Source organism: Psammomys obesus, unplaced genomic scaffold, assembly GCF_907164565.1.
Source record: "Psammomys obesus unplaced genomic scaffold, mPsaObe1.curated_primary_1811, whole genome shotgun sequence".
Classification (NCBI taxonomy): Eukaryota; Metazoa; Chordata; class Mammalia; order Rodentia; family Muridae; genus Psammomys; species Psammomys obesus.
This window is the reverse complement of record NW_026596073.1, coordinates 35,622,238-35,630,205: the sequence shown is the minus strand read 5'-3', so window position 1 is coordinate 35,630,205 and position 7,968 is coordinate 35,622,238.

The following is a 7,968-nucleotide window of genomic DNA, read 5'->3' as shown; positions in this document are numbered from 1 at the left end:
CAATGCCTTTTTGCATGTTATATTGACTTTTCATGATTATGACCTTAAGCTTAAACCTACTATGTTGTGATCCTAATTTTCTACTCAATCTTTGTTTAAATCCTACTGAGAGAATAATATTGTGTGATTATTCAAAAAAAAAAAAAAAAAGGCAGAGAAGTGGGAGATGAAGACTCCCTGCTAATGAGAACAAGGGAAGGAAGGAGAAATGTGCCAATCGAAGTGTTTTACCTGCAAATTGAGCTGCCAGACAGGAGGAAATAAATCATGCCTTATCACAAATCACTCTTAATGCAAGAAAAGTTTAAAAATAAACATAAAGGACAACGAAGTATTTAGACTGACTGCAGAGAAGTGGCACAAATTTATCTTACTCCATTTTAAACAGTAACATATATGGCAAATAATCTTCATTTTCTTATTAAAACAATAAACACAGCATTACCTTCCTTTAAAAAGTAGTTATTTTATATAAATTTAAATAGACCTTACTTTAGAATTATCTTATTTTTAATTTTATGGCTTAATTTATTATATTTAATCATAAATAAATATTAATTTTAATAGAATTATTTGCATTTACCTATTAAAAGGAAATTACATGTGAAGTAAAAATCATCAGAATAAGACTTTAGTAGGTAATAAAAAATAATAATATTATAATTGTGAAATATATGTGCGTATATTTATTTCCAGACACATAATAGCATTTGATTTTAAAATGAATTATTTTCCTTTTTATTTATTTATTTATTACAATTTATTTAAAACAATTTGTTTTTCAGCTGTAGCCCCCTCCCACATCCCCTTCCAGTTCCATCCTTCCTCCTTCTTCTCCTCCAATTGTCCTCCCTAAAACCAATGATAGAAGAGGTCCTCCTCACTTACCATCTGACGCTAGACTATCAGGTCTCATCATGCACAGATGCAGCCCATGGCAGCTTGGTCTCCAGATGGGTTCCCTAGTAAGGGGAACAGGGACTGTCTCTCACATGAACTCAGTGGCTGGCTCTTTGATGACCTTCCTCTGAGGGGGGAGCAGCCTTACCAGACAGTGGAGGAAGACAGTGCAGCCGGTCCTGATGAAATAAATTCTTAGCCTTCATTCATTCTCTTTGGTCTTCGATCAGCACCTGCAGCTCAGCACCATTGTTTACTGATGAGGCCAATGTTACCAGCTGTGACCAGTGAGAAAGGGATCTTGACCAGACATAGATTGGAGGGGGTCCAAGCAAGACTAAGGTAGTGACAAGTTCATTCCAAACAATAAAACTTATTATATTCTTATCAGAAACAGAATATAATGGTAGTTGGCAAGATCAAAATACAGTGGTAGTTGCCAGGGTACTATGATGTTTGCAGGCTATAAAGGACATTGAAGACACATATTTAAGAGTATTTGTCTTTTCTAGTTCCACTTATTTGCATGCAAATTTCATGATTTCCTTGTTTTTAATAGCTGAGTAGTATTCTATTGTGTAAATGTGCCACAGTTTCTTTATCTGTTCTTCAATTAAGGGACATCTATGTTGTTTCCAGATTCTATTACAAATAAAGCTGCTACAAATATAGCTGAGCAAACATCCTTGTTATATGGTAGAATATCTTTTGGGTATATGCCCAGGAGTAGGATAGCTAGATCTTGAGGTAGAGTTCTTCCCATTTTTTCTGAGAAAGCACCAGATTGATTCCAAAGTGGTTGTGCAAATTTGCACTCCATCAGCAGTGAAGGAGTGTTTACTTTTCTCCACAAGATCATGCTGAGTGGTATAACCCAGAGACAGAAAGACAGACATGGTACATATTAACTTATAAGTGGATTTTAGCAATATAGTATGGGACAAACATACTAAAATTCACAGACCCAAAGAAGATAAATAACAAAAATGGCCCAAGGGAGGATACTTAAGTCTTATTTATAAGGGGAACGAGGAGAAACAGTTGAAGTGGCTGAAGCGAGAGAACAAGGTAGGTCAGGAAACTCAGAGAGAAATGAGAGGGACACTACACCTAGGGAGGGGAGGGCAAGGATGGAGGACAGAGGGCCTACAGAGAGAAGAGAAGCCCTGGGCAGGGGCATCCTATTTCAAGCTGGAGACCTAAAACAGGGTAAGCTTCAGGGAAGATATGTGATGCCTCTAGCTGGGGTCATGGAGACTCAAGAGGACACCTTCTAACTAGACAGGACTCCTAGTAGAGGGAGGAAATCACCAACCCACCACAAAAACTTTGACCCAAAATTTACCCTGCCTATAAGATATGCAGGGATAAAATTGGAGCAGAGATTGAGGAAATGTCCAACCAATGCCTGGTCCAACTTAAGTACCACTCCATGGGAGAGAGTCAACCCAGACACTATTGAGGATACTCTGTTATGCTCACAGACAGAAGTCTAGCATAGCTGTCTTCTGAGAGGATCCATCCAGAAGCAGATAAAAGCATTGGGGAAGTGTAAAGAGTCTTGTGAAAAAGTGAGAAGAAAGATAGAAGGACCTAGAAGTGCCAGGAGCTCCTCAAGAAGACCAACAGAGCCAACTAATCAAGGCACAGAGGTGCTTGAAAAGATTGAAGCACCAACCAAGGACCATGCACAGACTGGATCTAGGCTTCCTACGCAGATGTAGCTGACAGGCAGCTCAGGCTTCACATGGTTTCCCTAGCAAGGGGTGTAGCAACCATCTCTGACATAGACTCTATTGCCTGCTTTCTGGTCACTCACCACTGGTGGGGCTGCCTTGCCAAGCCACAGGGGATGAGGATGAGTTCAGTCCTTATGGGATTTGATGAGCTTGGGTGGGTGGGTGAGGGGACTCCCCTTATCTGAGGAATAAGGATGGGGGTGGGAGTGGGAGGGAGAGGGAAACTGACAGGAGAAGAAGGAGAAAGCTACCAGGGGCAATGTAAAGTAAATAAATTAATTAAGTTTATAAAAGACTAATTGTCCCATCAAACTTCTATATGCTTCTTTGACTTTTAAGAAAAATGTAAACACAGGAGGCCTGAACACTTCAGGACCTGAGAGTGGGCCTTTGTTTCTCTGATTCTGAAAGGCACAGAGTACCCCAGGAGCCAAGGACTCTAATCTGAAAAACCCATGAGGAATGACTCAAGGCAGCTAGGCCAAGTCAACTCCATGATTCCCCACACCCAGTACAATGCTATGTTCATAGTAGTGTTTTAAAAATAATTTTTATGGTACAGTTCTACTTCTAATACCAGAAAACTCACATTAGAAACAGACAAACAAAGTAGTGTGAACTATCAATCATCGCTGGGGAGGCAGACCTCGATGGATCTCTGGGGTTTATTGACCAACAAGCCTAGGCAACATAGTAAGTTCTAGGCTAGCAAGTGACTGAGAAACAACAGCTGAGGTAATCCTGTGCCTTCTACTTACATGCTCATCTGCCCAGACCTGTGTACTTATGCACAGGAGACAATGCACACCTTGACTGTTAATCATATTGGCTAATTCTGTTTTCATTTGGTCTTTCATTTTGAAATCTGTTTGTTGTGAATATTCATTCCACCCCACTGTTGAAATGCATTGTGGTTTTAATTTTCTCTGCACATTTTTCGTATATATTAGTCAAATATTTAAGACATGTTTAGATGGCTTTTGTTATTATCTTTGAACTGTTTTTTGAGGTAATGCTATAAACAGGATTTGACTTGTAGTGGACAAAGAGGAACAAGAATTTTCCACTGGTGATAATTAATTATATGTATCTGTGTGTTCACATGCCTGTGAGGCAGAGTATAATGGTTGCTTAAGAAACATAACTATGTTCATAGCAGCTTTATTTGTAATAGCCAGAATCTGAAAACATCCTAGATGTCCTTCAACTGGAGAATGGATTCAGAAATTGTGGTAGGTTTAAACAATGAAATACTACTCAGCAATTAAAAACAAGGAAATCTTAATACAAACACTTATGCCTTTCCTTCCTCATAGTTATCTTCAGTCATAACATAGATTTTATGACCTTTTATATCCTTTTATGCTGCTCACAATTTTATTATCAGCACTTAAGTCAAGGACTGACATAATAGCTTTTCATGAAATAATGAGAAAATAATTGGATTCTGAATTTATATTTATAATGATACTGTTTTTTATTTATGTCTTTAATATAATTTTTTATTTATTACAAATTATTCACTTTATATCCCAGTTGTAGCCCCACCCTTGTCCCCTCCCAATTCTGCCCTCCCTCCCTCCCTCATCTCCTCCTATGACCCTTCCCCAGTCCACTGATAGTGGAGGACTTCCTCCACTTCTGTCTGATCCTAGCCTATCATTGTATTTTTTCTGTTGCACATAAATATTCTATGAATTTTTCACAGTCTGTATTAACAGTGCAAGAAGAAAATTATATTTTATAAAATGCAGAAAACAACATAGTCGCTGAGAGAGAGGACAATCAAGCAATCCTGATCATGTCAGAAAATAACTCACTCGGTGAGGAAAGGTTCCAAGATCAAGTTGTAATAATATTCCAGAGGAAGAGGTACTTGCTGATCTCAGTAACTTCTTCCTTCCTGGAGACCTGGGCTTTGTTTGAATCTAGGCACTGGGGCACTGTCGAGGAAGGATAAGCTATGACAGTGGCTGGAGAGGTGGCTCAGCATTTAAGAGCACTTGCTGTTCTTCCAAAGAATGAGGACTGTTCATAACACCCACATTGGCTGGCTCTATATTGCCTATAACTCTAGCTTCAGGGAATCAATTACTTCTTTTGGTACACCTGTGTATACTCAGGCATACACACACGCACACACACACACACACACACGCACGCACGCGCGCGCACGCACGGACACAAACAAGCAAACAAGCAAACAAAAACAAGGAAACATGAAACTTGCAGGAAAATGGTGGGAACTAAAAAAGATCAACCTAAGTGAGATAACCCAGAAGCAGAAAAGCATATATGGTATATACTCACTTGTAAGTGGATATTAGCCATATAATATAGCACAAACATACTAAAATCTATAGTTCTAAAGAAGCTAAACAATAAGGAAGATCCAAGGGAAGAGACTTAATTCTCATTCAGAAGGGCAAACAGGATAGACATAGGAAGTAGGAGAAGACAGGGAACAGGACAGCAGCCTTTCGCAGGGGGCCCTGAAAGACACCACCCATCAGGTTATTGAAGCAGATTCATAGCCAAATTTTGGTGAGAGTGCAGGGAATCTTATGAAAGAAGTAGAACTTAGAATAACCTGCAGAGGACAGGAGCTCCACTAGCAGACCAACAGAGCCAAAAAAAAAAAAAAAAAAAAAGTCATCTGGGTTCAGGGGTCTTTCAGAGACTAATGAATCAACCAAGGACAGTGCATGGAGAGGACCTAGACACAGGGCTCAGAAGTAATCCATGGGCAGCTCAGTCTCCATGGGGTTCTCTAGTAAAGAGAGCAGGTGCTGGCTTTGACATGGACTCGTTGGCTAACTCTTTCATCACTGCCCGCTGGAGAAGTGACCTAACTAGGCTACAGAGAAAGAGGATCCAGACAGTCCTGATAGGCTAAGGTCAAACAGTAGGGAAGGAGGACCTCCACTATCGGTAGGAATATAGAGGAAGTGGGAAGGAGGTTGGGACAGGCAGGAGATGAGAAAGGAGGCTACAGCTGCGATACAAAGTAAATAAATTGTAATAAATAGTAATAATAATAATAAATTAAAAAGAGGTAACCATTATCAAGAAACTCATCTATATCTTCCATATTTATTTAATATTAGAAGTATCAAGATTTTATATAAAGGTTATCTTAATCATGTATCATTTTGTTGCAATTTTCTTTAAAGTCAAAATTGTTTTTTTTATATTGGTTAGTATATTAGGACAAGTTCTCACGAGTCTCCCCTAACTGGTTATACAATTCATAATGGTCAGCCCTAGAATATACACACACAAGTTGTACAAGACAAGATTCAGCAGGTTGTAGTATGTAGTTATCTCTTTCTGCAATAAAAAGAGGTTGGAAAATCAGAAAGCATGTAAGCAAGAGGATAACCAAAATTTCAATATAGTCAAATAACTATTATATGTATTATGCTTATGTTTCATTCACATTTTATTTTTGTGTGTCTTTTATAGATTTAAGGAAACAAATTTCAAATAGTTATAAATGAATATATTAAGGGCTACGTATATTTTCCAAATAATCCTATATGTTTATACCAATATAATAAGTATTGCTAAAATAAAACTGGGAAAATGTAAAAGAAAAAACAAAAACATGAGCACCTTCATGAATTTGTTTTATTCTTGTAAAAGAAAAACATGAGCACCTCCATGAACTTCTTTCCTTCTTAGAATAAAACATTCCTATTATGCTGGTGACTTATATTAATCTTGCTTATCCCTATACTTTTTCTTGAAAGTAAAGCTATTTTTAGCATAACTGTCCTGTGGGTTCATCTTGGCATAACCACAACAGTCTTGAGTCCTAACCATCATACCTGAGTAGCCTTGGTTGATTTTTAGGCATTGTTTTTCAACATATTATAAGTACCCAAAACATTAAGCATATGCTTTGTGACCAAGCCTGGGCAGCAGAACTTCCCTAACTGTGATTTTAGCAATGGATAAGGCAGGTAGAATCTCACTTGGATAGGTCAAAACAATCCTGATATAATTATAAGAAATTATTTTCTTCAGTCATTATCTTTCTAACTAAACCCATTAAAAGAACCATCTTCATTGCAGAATGTTATATCTGACTGACCTGGTCTCCCCTCTTTCCTGGGCCTTATTGTCTCTTGGGAGCACGCTGCTTTAGTAAGATCCCCAACGGTAGAAACCTGGATATGTTTTCTACCAACAACCACCACCTCAGGACTTTATTAGGCCAATCCTAATACACCGTGATAAGACTATTCCTGAATTGTTAATTATAAAGGCAATTTAAAAGTCCTAAATAGTAGGTAATAAAGGTTTCTATTTGTGATTCATGATCTATTTCTCATTGTGAAGCTTGTGGGTGATTAAAGCCTAGTTTCATGTGGCTGAGGAGATTGTTTAGTGGATAAAATACTTGAAGCACAAGCATGAGGATGTGCGTTTGTGTATATAGCACTTATGTAAAAACGGGGTATTTGGCGCATGCTTGCAATCCCAGCATTGAGGAGGCAACAATTGAAGGATCCTTGGGTCTTGATGGCTAGCTAATATTAGCCAGATGGTGAGCCCAGTTTATGATGGCACATGCCTTTAATCTCAACACTGGCAGGGGTGGGGGGAAGACACAAGTGGATCTCTGTGAGTTCAGGGCCAGCCTGATCTACAGACTGAGTTGCAGGACAGCCAAGGGTAAGACAGAGAGACCCTCTCTCGAAAAAGAAAGAAAGAAAGAAAGAAAGAAAGAAAGAAAGAAAGAAAGAAAGAAAGAAAGAAAGAAGGAAGGAAGGAAAGAAAGAAAGAATTGTAGACCGTGGTTGAAACTGATAAAAGAAATCCAGATTACATATTTTTCGATGTTAGTGATTGTTACATTAGTAAGTTATCACATATATTTTTGGAAGGCATTTTATTTCTTTTTTTTATCAACTATTAGAACTTTATTTTAAATCTTCCTTTTAAAAAGATGCAATGCTTAGTTTTTTTTTCCTCATTTCTTTTTTTTTTATTAATTACACTTTATTCATTTTGTATCCCCCCATAAGCCCCTCCCTCCTCCCCTCCTGATCGCACCCTCCCTCCCCTTTCTGAATGCAGGCCACTCCCCAAGTCCACTGATAGGGGAGGTTCTCCTCTCCTTTCTGATCTTAGTCTATCAGTTCTCCTCAAAAGTGGCTGCATTGTCCTCTACCATGGCCTGGTAAGGCTGCTCCCCCCTCAGGGGGAGGTGATCAAAGAGCAGGCCAATCAGATTATGTCAGAGGCAGTCCCTCTTCCCATTACTATGTAACCCACTTGGACACTGAACTACCATGGGCTACATCTGTGCAGGAGTTCTAGG